Source organism: Lipotes vexillifer, unplaced genomic scaffold (genome assembly GCF_000442215.2).
Source record: "Lipotes vexillifer unplaced genomic scaffold, Lipotes_vexillifer_v1.1 scaffold280, whole genome shotgun sequence".
In the NCBI taxonomy this organism is placed as follows: Eukaryota; Metazoa; Chordata; class Mammalia; order Artiodactyla; family Lipotidae; genus Lipotes; species Lipotes vexillifer.
The window spans coordinates 38,698-58,513 of NW_006773895.1; positions in this window are offsets into that span (position 1 = coordinate 38,698).

Below are 19,816 nucleotides of genomic sequence, written 5' to 3' on the forward strand. Positions count from 1 at the left end.
TCAACAAGCCCTTCCTCCAAAAGCAGTCACATTATCATGCAAACTTCAAAGAAGGCAGTATAAAAAAAGTCTGTTGAAAGTAAAAAAGGTGAATATGAAGTGACTAATACAAAGACTGGTTACAAGGAAGCCATGATTATATCATGCCCATTCCCTTCATGATGTTTCAAATTATTTTGTCTGCTTATTCCACTGCTGCTTCAGGTATAAAAGCTAAATTATAACTATTTTTTCACTTATAAAATGGTTACGATAAGAACACCTACTTCACATGACTAATAAGGATGATATGCGTGAAATGAAAGTTACTGTATTGAGTAGGTGCTCAGTAATTGTTAGCGGTTATTATTAGTAATATTCACAGTATTATTGATGATCTTTTACTCTCTTTAAACATATGAACCACATAATATAATTTTAATTCTCATAAAAGCCCTGAAAGACTAGGGCTATTGTCTTAGAGGAACAAATAAAAGTCTATTTGATATCCTAGTTTTCCCTGGTTTTAGAAAAGTGGCTGCTAAAAATTATTAAATTGTCTCTTTCGTGTGTTATGAATTATGTTCATATAATTAATGTAAAACAAAAATTAATAAAATTGAATTATTTAAATCATTACATAAACATTCTTTTATGTCCCTTAATGTCCTTAATGTAATTACAGAAGATTTCACTATTTTCACTTCGTGTTGAACATATCTTATAATTCATTTTGGACTCTCACCTTTTACCTCTATTTTCAGTCTTCTTTGCAATCTACCTCACCTGTCTATTTTGCTTTCTCTTGAGGGTCTTCTAAGAAAATAGTGGCATAATTTTCTTCTTTTTAAGATTTATATAATTTTTGCATTCATATATTTTAATTAAATATTATTTTTTGAATATTTTTCTGATTCATTTTGCAATTCTAAACTTAAGCAGTTTACCTTGAAAATCTCACTTATATTTCCCATATTTGCAAGCACCATTTCAAAATATGTGTGCATTTCTGTTAGAGCCAGACAACACCTTGCTTTAACATTCTTCTATGAAAGGTAAGGCAACAGCTCACACCAATACGGCTTTACAATCAAGGTCAGGAGGGTTGAGAAATCAAAGCAAACAAACTGATCATAGATCGTGTAAGGTGCTTCTGACTATAAGTAACAGAAAACCCATTTTGAAGTGACTTAAACCATAAGGTAATTAATTATCTCACAAAAGGAAAAGTGCAGCAGTAGAGTGACTAAAAGGTTATTTCCTCTTTCTGCTCTGTCATTCCCAGAATTGATGCTTTTTCCCACAGGCTAGATTTCTTCATAGTCGTAAGATGACTTACAAAGAATTTTGAATTTTTATTGTAATTATATAAAGACTAGATAATCTTAATATCTTTCTCCAACAATAGAAATACTAGATAAAATATGACAAATAAAACAAATGTACTCTTAAAGGTAAAACCGAGAATACTAGAGAGTACAAGAAATCCTCAGAGACAAAAATGAAGAGAAAGATAAAAACTAGGCTGTAAAATTAAGCCTCAAAAGACTTTTTAGGGGTGATAATTTTCAATGACTTCTCTGGGAGGAAAGGACTGAGCCTGCGCAAGGGGAAGCCAGGACTAAAACCATTGCATAAAGTCAGGATCATCAAAGGGCTGCACACTCAGTGATAGGATGGATTTACTAAGATCTTCACCAGGGAAAAGAGGTGACAAAAAATTATCTGTCTTGGCCTAGGCAATACGTGGGTCGCAAAAACACATTTCAGAATCTGTAGCTACATGCCTCTGTCTGCAGGAACCCCACGCTGACAAAGTAGTAGAAAGTGACTCTGAGGTGGCAGTGATGGGGGCATGGTAGCTGCAAGGAGCAAAAATGAATATTCTTCCCCCATAGAAAGATCCTTGACACAGGCATCACAGGACCCCACACATAATGACTGTGGCTAAAATAAGTCCTACCACTAAAACTAAACACACACACACACACACGCACACACACACGCACACGCACACACACATGCCATTTCTGAGGATCAGCACCAACAAGTAAGAAATTTAGGATCTTTTACAAATGGAATTATTGAATACATATATAAAATAACTATGTTTAAAACATAAAGTGATAAGTGATGAAATTTAAAATATCTGAAAGCAATAAAAATATTTCTATTAAGGACTCAAGAAAGTTTAAAAGAATCAAGTTCTAGAATAAAAAAATACTAGTTGGAGTTAATAATTTAGCAGACTGTTGCACAACAGATTAGCTCTAGCTGTAAAAAATACTGATGTACAGCTAGATCCGATGAAGTTACCTAACAGGTGGTGTATACAGACAAAGAGATGGGTAATGAAAAAAAGTTTAAGAAACATGAAGGATAGAAAGAGAACATTCGACTGGAATTCCAATGAGGTTAAATGAGGAAGAGTCATTATTTTAAGAGTTAGTAAATAAAATGTTACAGAATTGAAGATAAGAATGTTTAAATACAGGAAATAAAATTCCAAGCCAGGTAAATGAAAGAAATCTAAGCCCGGACACATCACTGTGAAACATCAGAGGTGATCTTATAAACAGATGCTCTTATAAACAGTGTAATAAATTGAATGTTTGTGTGTCCCCAAATTCATATGTTGAGGCCCTGACCCCTAATGTGATGATGTTTGGAGATGGGGTTTTGGGAGGTAATTAGGGTTGGATGAGGTCATGACAGTGGGACCCTGGTCCAATGGAGTTAGACCCCTATAAGAAGGCACATCAGAGAGCTCTCTCTCTCACTCTCTCTCTTTCTCTCTCTCTCTCTCTCTCTCTCTTTCTACCAGGTGAAGGTGAGGACAGAGCAAGAAGGTGACCATCGGCAAGCCAGCAACAGAACTCTCACCAGAACGTGACCATACTGACATCCTGATCTCTGATTTTCAGCCTCCAGAGCTGTGAGAAAATAAATTTCTGTTGTTTAAACCACCCGGTATATGATATTTTGTTGTGGCAGCCTGAGTTGACTCATACATACAACTACAGAGAAAAGATAGATGACCTACAAAGATAAATGACAACAGACTTGTAAAACAGTGACATCAAACAAATGCTATAACATATACCTTCAAATTTCTTAAAGAAAATTATGTTAACTCAGAATGTTATGTTAAAGTACAAGAAAAAATTCAGATATTTTCAAATAAATACTGTAAAATGTGACACCAGTGATGAACCTCAGGGCAAAGAATATTGAACCCAGAAAGAAGGAATGGTAAACATGACAGAATGGTGAGAAAGAAATGGATAACCAGGTAAATTTAAAACAACATTACTATGTAAATACAATAGTACACTCAAAGAGACAGCAGAGCAGTGGTTCAGAACATTTCAGAAGCTGGCCTGCCTGTGTTTTGAATTCCATTCAGTCATTAGTTAGCTGGGTCATCCTTGGCAATATATTAGTTTCTACCTCTGAAAGATAGGCATCATGAGGATTATATGAGTTAATATAAGCTAAGATCTTAGAATAGTTCCAGGCACAAAGTAAGCAAGTTATAGCTCTTAATATTTCTGTGAATATGACCACTATTATTTCAAAATAATAGTGCCTAATTTAAGGGACAAAAAAATATCAAACTAAAACATAAGACTATAGTAATAATTCAGATAAGAGTGAGTGACAGGTGTTGAAATATTAAAGTTATATATATATATATATATTTTTAAATGTAGTTATTTAAAAATATTTTTTTTATTGGAGTAAAATTGCTTGACAATGTTGTGTTAGTTTCTGCTGTACAATGAAGTGAATCACCTGTATGTAAACCTATATCCCCTCCCTCTTGGACCTCTCTCCCACCCCCCACCCCCATCTCACCCTTCTAGGTTGTCATAGAGCACTGAACTGTGCTCCCTGTGCTATACAGCAGGTTCCCAGTAGCTATCTATTTTATACATGGTAGTGTATTTATGTCAAACCTAATCTCCCAATTTGTCCCACCCTCCCCTTCCCACCTGTGTCCACATGTCTGTCCTCTATATCTGTAGAGATAATGATTATCTTTGTCTCGTTTCGTTAATTATGCAAGCTAAAGATTAAGGATACTATTAAAGGAAAATACATAGAAAAGGAAAATGTCTTCTAGCAAATAGTCTGGATAAATTTTGAATGTATCCATCTGGACAGAAAATGCATGTCATCTGTGAGAAGTTAAAAGTCACACTAGCCTGAATCTTTGACATGAGAGCAGTCAGTGTCAGAAGATATAAAAAATGGTGTACAACATTCTAAAGAAAAGACTGTTTGGTTTAAAGATAGTATGTCCAGACAAGATTTTCAAGTATGAAAGGAGCTATTAAACCTTTTCAAATATACAGGAGCATAAAGGACACAGCGGTCAGAAACTTTCTTGAAAAAACATATTCAATGATGAAATTCAGCTAATTAGAGAAGATATTTTTTAATCCCCAGAAATGCAGCATCGATAGTGAAAACTCCTCAAGGGAAGCACTAAAAGCTTTTAAACATAAAAGCAAGACTAAACTTCTATGGGAATCGTAGTAGAACAGAATATCAATAGTATAAGCCTTGATAGGATAAGCAACAAAAACCAGGTAAAAAGGGAAAGTAAGGGAGAAGTGTTACTCTGATAATCAGTTAATCTTTTATAGCAACAGGCAAACCAGTACTGTTTGAAATTAAAATGAGTAGTTAAAAAATTATCTCAGCATGCTGATTCTATTTATATTTTTTCTTACATTTACACAGTTATTTAAAAATTTACTTCTCGTGCGGTTAAAAAAAGGAATCTGCAATCAGCAATTCCTTCAGTTTCATTTCAATTTCTTTTTCTTCTGTTAACTTCTAGTAAAATGAGTCAGCATCTTTCAGTATATGGTATATTATATACTTTCAGTTATAACAGTCTATTCTTTTTCTTCTGTTAAATCTAGTAAAATGAGAGTGGACACCTTTCAGTAAAATAATAATCCAACTGTTATAATTGTCCCTCTATCTATCTACCTATCTATCTATCTATCTATCTATCTATCTATCACTTATCAATCACTTCCCTTATCTATCATGTCCTTTTATAGGTACCTACAGAAAGATCTACAGAATAGCGTTCATTAAATACATAAAAGCTGACTTGGGGGGCTAGGGATTTTAGTGATGTTTTGCTTTCTCCTTTGTACTTTTTAAATGGTTTGAAATTTTTATAATGAATATATATATATATCACTTTTATAAAACAAAAATAATATTTATAAACAAAAGATTAGAGTTTGTTCCTGATTTGACAAATTTAACAGCAGTATCTTGTTTTTGATTTTTTAGTTGTTTTGCACAACTAACATAATATGCTTCCTCCAATGGTAATTTCAGATGGTTAATAGCTATTATATATAATCTCTCATTGCTCATGTAAATGAAGATGAAAAACAAAAATTACATATAATAGCATCTTCAGATGGCAGAAGACATGAGTGGCAAAGCTTAAGCAATATGTGAAAAATATGGTTCATATTTAAGTTTTTATATGACAGAAATATGACTAAGTGACTGTCTTTTTGGCAATGAAATCTGCAACAAATATATCAATTTTTTAAAAAAGCAGTATTCACCATTTTTTCTTCTCTTATTCAGAATTTCAAAAGATGTGATATGAAATAATATTTGCAACTAATAAAATACAACTGAAATCCAAATGCGAACTAGGTTTCTACTCAAATTCAAATATTTTCCAAGTTATTGACTCATCATAACAAAAAGCAGCTGGTGTCCTTTTCAAAATGACTATAAACAATTTAAGTTAACACCTCAAAAAATTATCAAAACAGAAAAAATGTATTTTGCAAAAGAGATTGGATAGAAAATCTAAAAATATATTTGACCATAAGGGAAGTATTCTGTAGCAATAAGATGCTTTGAAGGCACTTTAATCTCAATATATGTGTCACAGGACAAAAACAGATAAATCACGGTGGCATGATGATATAATTTAAAAGGGATATTTTGGAAGGAGCTGTCAGTGCTATTTTTAATAGTAAATTTTCAATCTCAGATGAATTTTTTTACTACCAAGGACATGAGTTAAAAGTAGCTTCAAATCTCAATATCTAAATCAATATTTAACAAAAAGTACAATAATTATAATTTCCATGCATGACTTCAGATAGTTACATGGTATATATAAGACAGGCTATCACGGTATACTTGTCAAAGAGGACCTCATTAGTACCAGTTGTTTCCAAATTACAGTGGGGGAAATGCACCGCAAAGCACGTGAAAAACAATTCATTGATATACAGGAAAACTGTTAACATTTCTTCACTTATAAATACCTTTTCCTTTTTACAGTTCAGTAGTTATTGATCATAACGTAGAAGGCTATAATTTATAAGTAAATGTATATATATTGGATGTGCAGTCTAAAAATTCTAATTTACAGCATGAACAGAGTCAAAAAAAATCACAATCATTAATTAGAATGGGATTGATTTCCATGTCAATTCTAATTATCTGGTAGTTATTGATCAGTACACTGTTTTGAGAAAATTCCAAGGCAATGTTCAGTCAGTGTTGGTAAGGGATACTGCTATGGATTGAATATTTGTATCTCTCCAAAATTATATATTGAAGCCCCAATCCCAGTGTGATGGTATGTGAATGTGAGGCTTTAGGGAGGTAATTAGTTCATGAGGGTGGAGCCCTCACGAATGGGATTGGTGCGCTTTTAATTGGATGAAGGGACTAGAGTGTCCCTTCTCTACCAAGTGAGAATATCAACAAAAAAATGGCCATATGTAAACCAGGAAGAGTGTTCTCTCCAGACATCTACTCTGCTGGCACACTGATCTTGAATTTTCCAGCCTCTGGCATAAACGTTTGATGTTTAAGCCACTCAGTATATGGTATTTGTTATGGCAGCCAGAATTGATTAAGACAGAAATCATGACAGTTATCTATGGGAGAAGACAGGAAGCATGGCGTCATTGGAATGGTAATCTGGCATCCTGCTTTAGGCACTGGCAAATAATACTGCTTGCTTTATTTATGTGGATAATTTCTTTGTTTCTATCATTTCCTTTTCAATATTCCAAGACTCCTGTCATTTTCCTAGACAAGACACATTTATTTCCTCTTCCGTCCCTCACCACTCAAGGATTTGAAATAGCACATGAGGATGCTCTAGATGACAAACCTGTGCCTGTGTCTACAAGTAAGCCAGAATCTTTTGTTCTAAACCCTCATTTAACCTCACTTTTTCTCTGCTCAAAATCCTATCCATTTTTGTCTTCATTGAACCTATTCTTTCTTCTAGTCTTTTCTCTCATCTTCTACTCTTTTTCTGCTCAATTCTTTTCAACAGCCTTTATATTTGGTCAATTTCCACACTGGCTTTTTTGTTTACTTTCACAGCTATACTACTTAAAATAATTTCTTCACTTCTCAGGCACTACTCAACCCATTCTCGATTGGATTCAGTCACCAAAGTTTCACCAAAGTAGTTCTTGCTAATGCCACCATTGATCTCTATATTAAAACAGTTATTGAGTGTTTTTTAATTTTCACTGGGCCTTTCAGTAGCATTTGAAACTGTGAATTCTTCTTCTTTCTTGCAATACCCATTCCCTTAGCTTTAACAATAACACACAAGTTCTCCCTTCCTTTAAGGCCACATTTCTAAATTCCTTACGTCAATTTTCCTTTCTCTGCTGATTAAAGATTTGAGCTTAGTTCTTCTTTATTTTCATTCAATGATCTCTTTTATGTCATCTCTATAGGTAATCATATTTACTTCCATGGTTTCCATTAACACCAACATTCTGCTAATGATTCCAAAAATTTTCTGTCTATTCAAGACTTCTCTAAGTTCCAGACCAACATGTACTGTTGTCTCTACTTAGATGTATGAATAGCATGACAGTGATACCATACAAAACAAAATTAATGATTTTTCTCCATATATATTTCCTTTTCTCATCAAATGCATCAATATCCACCCAATTGTTCACACTACGAACCTAAGAGATAACCTTCACATCTCCCTGTCTCTCACCTGGAACATCCAATTCATCACCAAGACCTATAGATCTCTACATTTCAAATATCACTCCTATCTGTTTTCTTCTGTCTTTTTGGTCACTAATTTTGACTAAGCCAAAATTCACTATCCCCGACCCATGAGATATCCTCCACTTGCTTAGCCTACTTCCACACTTTGCTGGCCTTCAATTCATTTACTTTGTAGAAGAAAAGGTGAATATCTGAAAACAGAATCCATTTTTTTCTATGGATAACATCAGGGCACTACATAATATCACCACTGACCTACATTTTAGATACATGTTCTAAAACTACAGCATTTCACTAACTACTTCAGCAACTTATATTTGTTCTTAGAATTTGTATTTCTTTATCGTTCATTAGAGCTTTCATATGTGCATACAATGCTCATTCCTACCTGCCATTTCTATCCTCAAGCACATGCTTCATCAAACTAATTCCCAGCTCAACCCTCAGTTTAAACATTGTCTACTTATGAAGCTTCCATGATCACTGGAACCACTCAAATGATTAAGTAATCATTGTGTAATAGTGGTTTTAATACTTCTCTATCCTTCTAGAATCCATAACAGCCATATATACTTATTCACTGCTTTATATTTAACCCTACAAAGTGCCTATCACATCATAGGTGCTCAACACGTATTTTTTGAGTGAATGAATGCATGAATTAATGAATGGTAAACTATATAAAAGAGCACCTGATTTGATTCAACCTTATTGCTCTATCATTAAAAAAGGTAATCTACACTAATTACAGTATGGATTTTTAAATTTATGATAAGCTATCATCATATTCTTTAAAATATTTTTAATAGCAGCTGTATTTTTTGTGTGTCTGTAATTTAGGAATATTGAAAAGTTAGAATGAAAGTTACAAATGTATTAGAATTAAAAATTTAAAAGTGAAGAATTATGACATAACCTGATACTTTCTTGCCAAGTTACAAAATAAAAGTAATAAAAAAAAATGTTATTATATTAAGGGTTTAAACACTTTATCACATTTTTTAAAAGTTAAATTCATCATCAGCTCCTTGGCAAGAATTTTGAAATGACAAGTTTAAAAAAAAAATAGAGAGGAGAAAATTTAGACTTAGGAGAGACTGATAGGGATTTTCACCACTGGCCAAGTGCTACAATGTTTGTTTTGACTTTTAAAAAATATTTATTTGAGATTTAGTTTCAGAAAGATGACTTTTCATTCTTAATCAAATGAATTTGTATTTAGCGTACTTTTCATTTATTGGAAAGGTTTCCAAAAAAGTACAGATGGTTCAAATGCAGTGAGTAAATATTTGATCGTCTTGGGGTGACATAAGTTAAACCATAACTCATAAATATTGCTGAACTGAATAAAGGTGTCTTGACACATTTTCACTCAAATCTATCCTCATTCAGAATGAGATGTTAATTTGGTGAATGCTTGAACAGCCCTGGAAGAGCAGAATCATAATAGAGTAATTCCAATCATTCCTCTCAATGAGTTCTTGTCAATGAACACATGTCATTTCTCCAAGACACTGAAAATCCTGATAGATGATGCCCTAGGAGGTTATTCTATGGATCCTTGATTTCTCTCAGAGTTTAAGACTCTACCTAGAGATTATATTGAAATTCCCATCCTTGAAACAAAGTTGTGCCAAATATTTCATCTTTCCATTCTGCAAAATTATTTTCATTATATTTCTCTCCGAATGATCTTATTCAATGGCAAATGAATCTTATTATATATAAGCATCATATATATGTGATCTTGTTATTATATATAATGATCTTATTATTCATATACACACATATATATATTTCTCTATTCAAATAAGCTTTAAGCTAAAGTATTCTGCAAGTCTTGTTTAAAAATTGCATAATAACAATTAAAAGAAACCTCATATATTGAGACTTCCCTGATGGAACATTGGATAAGATTCCATGCTCCCAATGCAGGAGGCTGGGCTCAATCCCTGGTCAGGGAATTAAGTCCCACATGCATGTCTCAACTAAGAGTCCACATGCTGTAACTAAGAGTCCACATGCTGTAACTAATATTCTGCATGCCGCAATGAAGACTGAGTGTGCTACAACTAAGACCTGGTGCAGCCAAAATAAATTAAATAAATAAATATTTAAATAAAAAAAAGAAACCTCATATAGAGAAATATCTATTTTTCTGTGTATCTGTTTATCAACCTTCATTTTTTTGTTTTGTTTTTTAATTTTTATTGAAAGATAGCTGATTTACAATCCTCATATACTTTTTTTTAAATATAAGCAGTTTTGTTTTGTTTTGTTTTGTTTTTTGTGGTACGCGGGCCTCTCACTGTTGTGGCCTCTCTCGTTGTGGGGCACAGGCTCCGGGCACGCAGGCTCAGTGGCCATGGCTCACGGGCCCAGCCGCTCCGCCGCATGTGGGATCTTCCCAGACCAGGGCACGAACCCGTGTCCCCTGCATCGGCAGGCTGACTCTCAACCACTGCACCACCAGGGAAGCCCTAAGCATTTTTTTTTAATATAAGCATTCTTAAGGTCACTTTTCCATAAGACATGAGAATGTCCCCAGAGCATTTTCTCTGGTTCTCTTATATGCTTGTGGGGTTTTGTTTGTTTGTTTGTTTCCATTTTATTTTTCTTTTTTAACTGAAAGTTGCAAAAGCTTAACATTAGGATCAGGCAAAATCTTATATTCATTTCCCATACCAGCAGCTTCACTTCCAGAAGGTTAAGGGTCATAGGGGTTTAAAGCTTCATCTACCATAAAGGTTCTCAATTCTTCATGCACTTTAGAATTACCTGGGGAGTTTAAACAACTCCCAATGCTTGTGTGCCACTGCCACCAGAGATTCTGATTGGCCACAGATGGGGCCCAGGAATGGCAATTTAGGAGCTCCAGAGTGGATTCTAATATGTAAGCAGGGTTGAGAAACTCTCTCTTTATTCTTTTTTTTTTTTTTTTGGGGGGGGGGGAGGTCTTTTAACATCCTTTACTTTTTATACAATCTTCATATACTTTTAAATAGCTAATTTCAATGGGAGATTTGTTAAGCCAAATAAAAATATTTAGTTTCATAATATGTAGATTTGTTCAACTTTTCATGTAAATCCTGTGTTTTCAAGCAATATTAATATATTTATTACTCAATTATGATAAATATTCACAGTAAGTGGACTAAACTGTTTTCTCAGAATTTACACTTTTTAAATATTTCCTACTGTACTTTACATCTTCCACTAGGTACCACGTCTTCAATGCTAAACATTTAAAAAAATAATTTATTGGCATATATATAAATTTGGAAGAAATTAGTTCCTAAATATTCTTTTTAAACGTGCTTCTACTTTAAATTCAGTCTTCCACCAAGCTGACAAGGTGACTGGTACAAAGGTAATTTAATGAAAATCGCTCTTTAAAGAAAGCTTACTTCACAAAGGCCAGTGATGGGTGTTGACACGATGTGATTTCTGCCTAGTGCTCTGAATGTCAAAGTGAAGAAATTCAATGAAGCTTGAGTAAATGGTGGGAGTAACTGTGACTCTCTTCAGGTAGCCAAATACCTCCTCATCTAATTAGTGGCACACATGAATGGATGAATGAGATTCCCACTGTCCCTACCTATTATCCAGGAAAACCCAGCCAAGGGAACAGGCTTGGTGGAATCAGAGGAGAAAGAAGACTCTGTAGAGCTTAACTCTAGTCTGGCATGGTGAAGAGAATGAGACATGTAGAATAAGTGGGAGGCCCCTGGCACACTCCGGTCCCTGCGAGAGGGTGGGGCAGGGTCCACCGGACTTGCGGGCTGCCAGTGAAATACCACTACTCTGATCGTTTTTTCACTAACCTGGTGAGGTGGGGGGGGTGCGGGGGGGCGCTAGTCCCGAGGAGCTCTTGATTCTGGAACCAAGTTCCCGGCCACACTCTGGCCATGGGTGACCCACTCCAGGGACAGTGCCAGGTGGGGAGTTTGACTGGGGTGGTACAACTGTCAAATGGTAGGTTTTCTAAGGGGAGTTCAGGGAGGACAGAAATTTCTTGTGGAGCACAAGGGCAAAAGCTCACTTGATCTTGATTTTCAGTATGAATACAGAGCGTGAAGGTAGGGACTCAAAATTCTGACCTTTGGGGTTTTAAGCAGGAGGTGTCTGAAAAATTACCACAAGGCTAATTGACAGTAACACAATAACAGTAGGGGACTTTAACACCCCACTTACAACAATGGACAGTTTATCCAAACAGAAAATAAATAAGGAAACACAAAGTTTAAATGACACATTAAATGAGATGGGCTTAATTGATACTTATAGGACATTCCATCCCAAAACAACAGAATACACTTTCTTCTCAAGTGCATGTGGAACATTATGCAGGATAGATCACATCTTGGGTCACAAATTAAGCATAGGTAAATTTAAGAAAACTGAAATCGCATCAAGCATCTTTTCCAACCACAACGCTATGAGACTAGATATCAACTACAGGAAAAAAAACTGTAAAAAATACAAATACATGGAGGCTAAACAACATGCTACTAAATAACCAAGGGATCACTGAAGAAATCAAAGAGGAAATCAAAAAATACCCATAAACAAATGACAATGAAATATGACAACCCAAAAACTAAATGACGCAACAAAAGCAGCTCTAAGAGGGAAGTTTACAGCAATAAAATCCTACCTTAAGAAACAAGAAAAAATCTCAGATAACCTAACCTTACACCTAAAGCCATTAGAGAAAGAAGAACAAAAAACCCCAAAGTTAACAGAAGGAAAGAAGTCATAAAGATCAGACCAGAAATAAATGAAAAAGAAATGAAAGAAACAATAGCAAAGATCAATAAAACTATAAGCTGCTTCCTTGAGAAGATAAGCAAAATGGGTAAACCATTAGCCAGACTCATCAGGAAAAAAAGGGAGAAGACTCAAATCAACAGAATTAGAAACAAAAAATGAGAAGTAACAACTGACAACGCAGAAATACAAAAGATCATGAGAGACTACTATAAGCGACTATATGCCAGTAAAATGGACAACCTGGAAGAAATGGACGAATACTTATAAAAGTACCATCTTCCAGACTGAATCAGGAAGAAATAGAAAATGTGAACAGACAAATCACAAGCACTGAAATTGAAGCGGTGATTAAGAATTCTCCAGCAAACAAAAGCCCACGGCCAGATGGCTTCACAGGGGAATTCTATCAAACATTTAGAAAAGAGCTAACATCTATCCTTTTCAAACTCTTCCAAAATATAGTAGAGGGAGGAATACTCCCAAACTCATTCCATGAGGTCACCATCACCCTGATACCAAAACCAGAAAAAGATGTCACAAAAAAAGAAAATTACAGACCAATATCCCTGATGAACATAGATGCAAAAATCCTCAACAAAATACTAGCAAACAGAATCCAACAGCAAATTAAAAGGATCATACACCATGATCAAATGGGGTTTATCCCAGGAATGCAAGGTTTCTTCAATATATGCAAATCAATCAATGTGATTAACCATATTAACAAATTGAAGGAGAACAACAATATGATAATCTCAATAGATGCAGAAAAACTTTTTGACAAAATTTAACACCTATTTATGATAAAAACCCTCCAGAAAGTGGGCATAGAGAGAACCTACCTCAACATACTAAAGGCCATATATGACAAACACACTGCAATCATTCTCAGTGGTGAAAAACTGAAAACATTTCCTTTAATATCAGGAAAAGACAAGACTGCCCACTCTCACCACTATTATTCAACGTAGTTCTGGAAGTTTTAGCCATGGCAATCAGCGAAGAAAAAGAAATAAAAGGAATCCAAATTGGAAAAGAAGAAGTAAAACTGTCACTGTTTGCAGATGACATGATACTATACATATAAAATCCTAAAGATGCCACCAGAAAACTACTAGAGCTAATCAATGAATTTGGTAAAGTAGCAGGATACAAAATTAATGCACAGAAATCTCTTGCATTCCTATACACTAACAATGAAAAGTCTGAAAGAGAAATTAAGGAAACACTCCTATTTGCCATTGCAACAAAAAGAATCAAATACCTAGGAATAAAACTACCTAAGGAGGCTAAAGATCTGTATGCAGAAAACTATAAGACACTGGTGAAAGAAATTAAAGATGATACAAACAGATGGAGAGATATACCATGTTCTTGGATTGGAAGAATAAACACTGAAAATGACTATACTCCCCAAAGCAATCTACAGATTCAATGCAATCCCTATCAAATTACCAATGGCATTTTTCACAGAACTAGAACAAAAAATTTTACAATTTGTATGGGAACACAAAAGAACCCGAATTGCCAAAACAATCTTGAGAAAGTAAAACAGAGCTGGAGGAATCAGGCTCCCTGACTTCAGATTATACTACAAAGCTACAGTAATCAAGAGAGTATGGTACTGGCACAAAAACAGAAATATAGATCAGTGGAACAGGATAGAAAGCCCAGAGATAAACTCACGCACATATGGTCACCTTATCTTTGACCAAGGAGGCAAGAATATACAATGGAGCAAAGATAGCCACTTCAATAAGTGGTGCTGGTAAAACTGGACAGCTACATTAAAAGAATGAAATTAGAACACTCCCTAACACCATACAGAAAAATAAACTCAAAATGGATTGAAGACCTAAATGTAAAGAAAGACAGTATAAAACTCTTAGAGGAAAACATAGGCAGAACACTCTATGACATAAATCACAGCAAGATTCTTTTTGACCCACATTCTAAAGTAATGGAAATAAAAACAAAACTAAACAAATGGGACCCAGTGAAACTTCAAAGCTTTTGCATAGCAAAGGAAACCATAAACAAGACAAAAAGACAACTGTCAGTATGGGAGAAAATATTTGCAAATGAAGCAACGGACAACGGATTAATTTCCAAAATATATAAGCAGCTCATGCAGCTCACTATCAAAAGAAAAAAAAACACCTAATCCAAAAATGGGCAGAAGACCTAAATAGACATTTCTCCAAAGAAGACATACAGATGCTCAACAAACACATGAAAAGATGTTCAACATCTCTAATCATTAGAGAAATGCAAATCAAAACCACAATGAGGTATCACCTCCCACCAGTCAGAATGGCCATCATCAAAAGTCCTAGAAAGGATAAATGCTAGAGAAGGTGTGGAGAAAAGGGAACCCTTATGCACTGTTGGTGAGAATGTAAATTGATAGTCACTATGGAGAACTATTTGGAGATTACTTAAAAAACGAACAATAGAACTACCCTATGACCCAGCAATCCCACTACTGGGCATACACCTGAGAAAACCATAATTCAAAAAGATACATGTAACACAATGTTCATTGCAGCACTATTTACAATAGCTAGGACATGGAAATAACCTAAATGTCCATCGACAGAATGGATAAGGAAAATGTGGCACATACATACAATGGAATATTACTCAGCCATAAAAAGGAACGAAATTGAGTTATTTGTAATGAGGTGGATAGAACTAGAGTCTGTCATACAGAGTAAAGTAAGTCAGAAAGAGAAAAACAAATACTGTATGCTAATGCATATATATGGAATGTAGAAAAATGGTAGTGATGAATCTAGTGGTAGGGCAGAAATAAAGATGCAGACATTGAGAATGGACTTGAGGGCACAGTGGGGAAGGGGAGGCTGGGACGTAAGTGAGAGAGTAGCACTGACATACATACACTAACAAATGTAAAATGGATGGCCGGTGGAAGCTCCGTGCTTTGTGACCACCTAGTGACATGGGATAGGGAGTGTGGGAGAAAGGCTCAAAAGGGAAGGTATATGGGGATATGTGTATGCATACAGCTGATTCACTTTGTTGTTCGGCAGAAACTAACACCACATTGTGAAGCAATTATACTCCAATAAAGATGTATTTAAAAAAAAGAAAGCTTACTAATAAGTAAATGATTTTTTTTTTCCTTCAGACACAGAAAGCCTAAAATGCAAGTTGAGGATTTATAAACTATTAGCAAGTAGGGACTAATATACCCTTATTCTAGGTATATGGTTAAGTGCTCATATGTGTTGCTGTTCATGGAATTTAGGAAAAGCAGAAGAGCACTTTGTTGTTATAAAATAACTGCCTAAATGATTTTCATCTGATTTTCTAGATAGTTTGGGAAAGTAGAAAAAGAATGAACCTACCCAAAACAATGTGGCAGAAAGTGACTGACAGATTTACATTACTTACTGAGACCTTTCTATATGGCCAGTATCATAACTAAATGCTATATTTTTATTACCTTCTTTTATCCTCAAAAATATTTTGAAGTTGATAAGACTATTTATATACCAAAGACATAGCAACTGGTCCAAATATGACAGCTAGCAAATGATGGAACCAGGATTCGATCCCAGGGATGCCTTCCTCAGAAGCTCGGCTTCTTCTATAGCTCTGCTTCTTTTGATCGATCTTGGTTCAAAGTGTCAATAGTGTCTGAATCTAAAAAGTTGAGGTACAGATTTTCAAAGCAGGTCTCCATTATAATGCTTCATCTGTTGAAATCTACTTTGAAATAAACTATAGCCATTTTTTCCCCTCCTATATTTATAATTTGTACTTGGTATTCCAGATTTGAATACTTACCGTATGTCAAAATTTTGTTTTAAATTCTATTCTCTAAGTGTGTCATATTTGTAAGTGTGTCATTCGGTTTTAATATTGTTGTAAGGATAATTTCTTTTCAATTAATAAAGGAATTGATCTGCAAATATTAAGGCATTAGTAGTAGTAAGTCCTTGGATCATAATTTATGAATCGCTGGAATCTTTTTTTGAAAACTGTATCTCCAGTAATCAATAAGACTTAAGTTTTCTTTTCTAAACACAATAATGAAAGTGTATTATGGGTTATAATCTAAAACCTTGCTTAAATTCATATTAACTTCATACTTCTTTATTCTTAAAGCAACCATCTGATTGTTTAAAAGGATAAGTATAAAGAGATTACTGACTATAAAACAACAATTAATGTCTCTATTGAAAAATTTCTGACATATATGTCTACTAATAAACTGAAATTCAAAGTCCAAAACATATTTTAAAAAAATTCTTCTCCACATAGTATTCCATTATGAAACTGCTGCAGGGAACATAACATTCGTTGAACAAACACAACACTATAATCAAGCATCTGCTTGCTTTCCTGCATTGCATATACAACAGAGATTTGTTGTACTTTTTTTTTAGTATTCTCAATAGGTTTCTGTGTTTATAAAGGTCCAGAAATTATCTTCAGAACAGATCCTCCATATGGCACCAGGAAACCTAGCATAAGAACCTTTCTGACACAAAGGATATAGAACTCTCTTACTTCAAAATATCAAAATTTTTCCACAAATACAAAACTATCAAGCAAGTGTTAGGACCACCTCAACTTCTGTTCAGTCTCGTCAAAATTGATTTAGTTGTCTGCACAAGTCAACTTTAATTATCAAAAATGTACAAAAAACAGCACATTCTTCCCACTTAAATGTTAAACATGACTCCAATGACATTTTTAATAACAAATTCTTTAAGACTCAGTATGTGTTCTTGATCTGCAGAGGGCTAACAGCATGATGTCACTAAAGAAACATGACCCAAATTTTAGTTCTGAGGTTATATCCACAAAAGAGAAATAAAGTGGAGATGCCCACTTTTCTGCATAATTATTGCATATATAACTGATCTGGTTAGTCAACACAAAGAATCTCAAGGAAAAAATATATATATTTTGGTGTTCTTTGGTAAGACTTTACGAATTTCACAATTTGTTTGAACTCTCCTCTGCAATTCATTTTTTCCTCTGTAAATATATCCTGAGTTAACACCTGTTAAATAAGCTAGCATGTAAGACATGTAGAACACTGATAACCTGACTACCTTCATTCTACTGTAAGTTCTTAAAAACTACATTCTAAAATTCACTGAATAATTTAAATAACAAATAATTTTTATGTCTGTGCTCATGTGCACACACTTTATTATTTTTGATTTTATAAATATAACCTTTAAAGTATTAGAAAATACAAAATACCATGTTAATCTATAAGGATAACACTCTTAAATGACTCCTTCAATATAGTGAAACAACTAAATATAATGTCAATTACATAAAAACCACTTGTTACACCATAGAAGATTATTCAGACCCCACACAAAAAGTAGTTTCCTTCCCCGTAATGGTAACAAAGTGATTAACTAGCAAGTTCAACATGAAGGAATGATATGGTTCCAAGTGTGTATATGGTTCCTTAAACCTCGTCAAGGCATATTGCCATATATTTCAATTAATGTGTAACAAGGTCACAGAATCAATTTCTTATCAGCCAGAAACACTCTTACAGTAAATTTTATTTTCAAACCATAATCTCTAAATTAAATCTGTGTCCCTAAAATATACAGTACAGAAACTCACTCATTGGGTTTTCTGCCTGATAGCATTTTCACAAATGGCACAAGGCTTTGTATGCTATATATAGTCTACAATGTTTGGCTGGATTCTAATCTTCCTAGAGAATGTCTTCATCTTTTTCCATGGCAAATGAAGGACCAAAGTATTAATTTCCTCCTTAAAATAAATACAGGCTTTGAACAGTCTGGCATTCTATCTTCTAGCAATTTGTTTGGGAACTTTTAAACAGTTATAAAGAGAATCTCTGATACTGTATATTAATCCAGATTTCTTGGTAATATAAATTATCAGAACATAACATTGCGGGAAAAATCACGTTAATACGGGAAATACCATTACCGTGCAGTAAATTCCATTTAAAGGGACTTGGCAGGAATCGAGCTTTTCAGGCCAATGACACTCAAAATAATCTCATTCTTAATGAAAACTCTTTGACTTGAACATAAAATACCATCGTCTATTATTCAGGTGCTGGGGTTCTTTCTCTATATTCCAATTTCTTTAAACAGAATGTTTTTTTCTCCTAAAATCCTTATTCTCACTCTACCCACAACTACACATGAGACTACAGTAATTTAAGTCCTGGTACCTTTTCCCTCAATGGCAATGGACCAAAATAGTTAAAGCAGCTGAAATGTATCAATAATACTGCCTTAATATTTTAATATCCAGAAAATCACAACTTTCAAGGCAGACAAATATGATTTGTTCTGTTTTTTAACATTCAAAATGCTTGATACATTTACACAGATGCTGCATAATGTACACTACATAGTGGTATTATCTCATACAGCTGACCAACAAATTAAAAAATTGATTTATTATAAATTCAGATTCTTGGCACCAGTTTGATGGTTGGTAAAATATGGGATATAAAATCATATCTCAAGAAGACAAGCAGAAAAAATTATCTGAGATAATATATTAGAGTTTTTCAAAACATTTTTCCCACATCCTCCTAAACATCTACTCTTTTAGTTGATTTCAGCACTGCTAGAGAGCATGAAAAGAATGTTTCCTAAAGCAAGGAAGTGAATAACTCTTAGGAAGGGTTACAACACATTTTTTAAAATTAAACACAACATTTTTGTAGATGACGACAATATTTTCTTCATAACCTTTATATATTGGAAGTATTAAAATTCTAATGAAGTAATTTAAAGTTACAGAGAGTAAGAATATTTTTTTCTTCCCAATTCATTCATGTGATAATTTATTCTATTTAATCAAATTTAGAGTTTGATAAAAAACAAAATAAAATTTGTCCTTCACTTTGTACATACTAATGCAAAAAAAGATAAAACTTCACCTTAAGTAGGTAACTGAAGAATAAATACAGCTTCATGTAATGTTGTATTTAAAAAGATTAGTTCATGGGAAA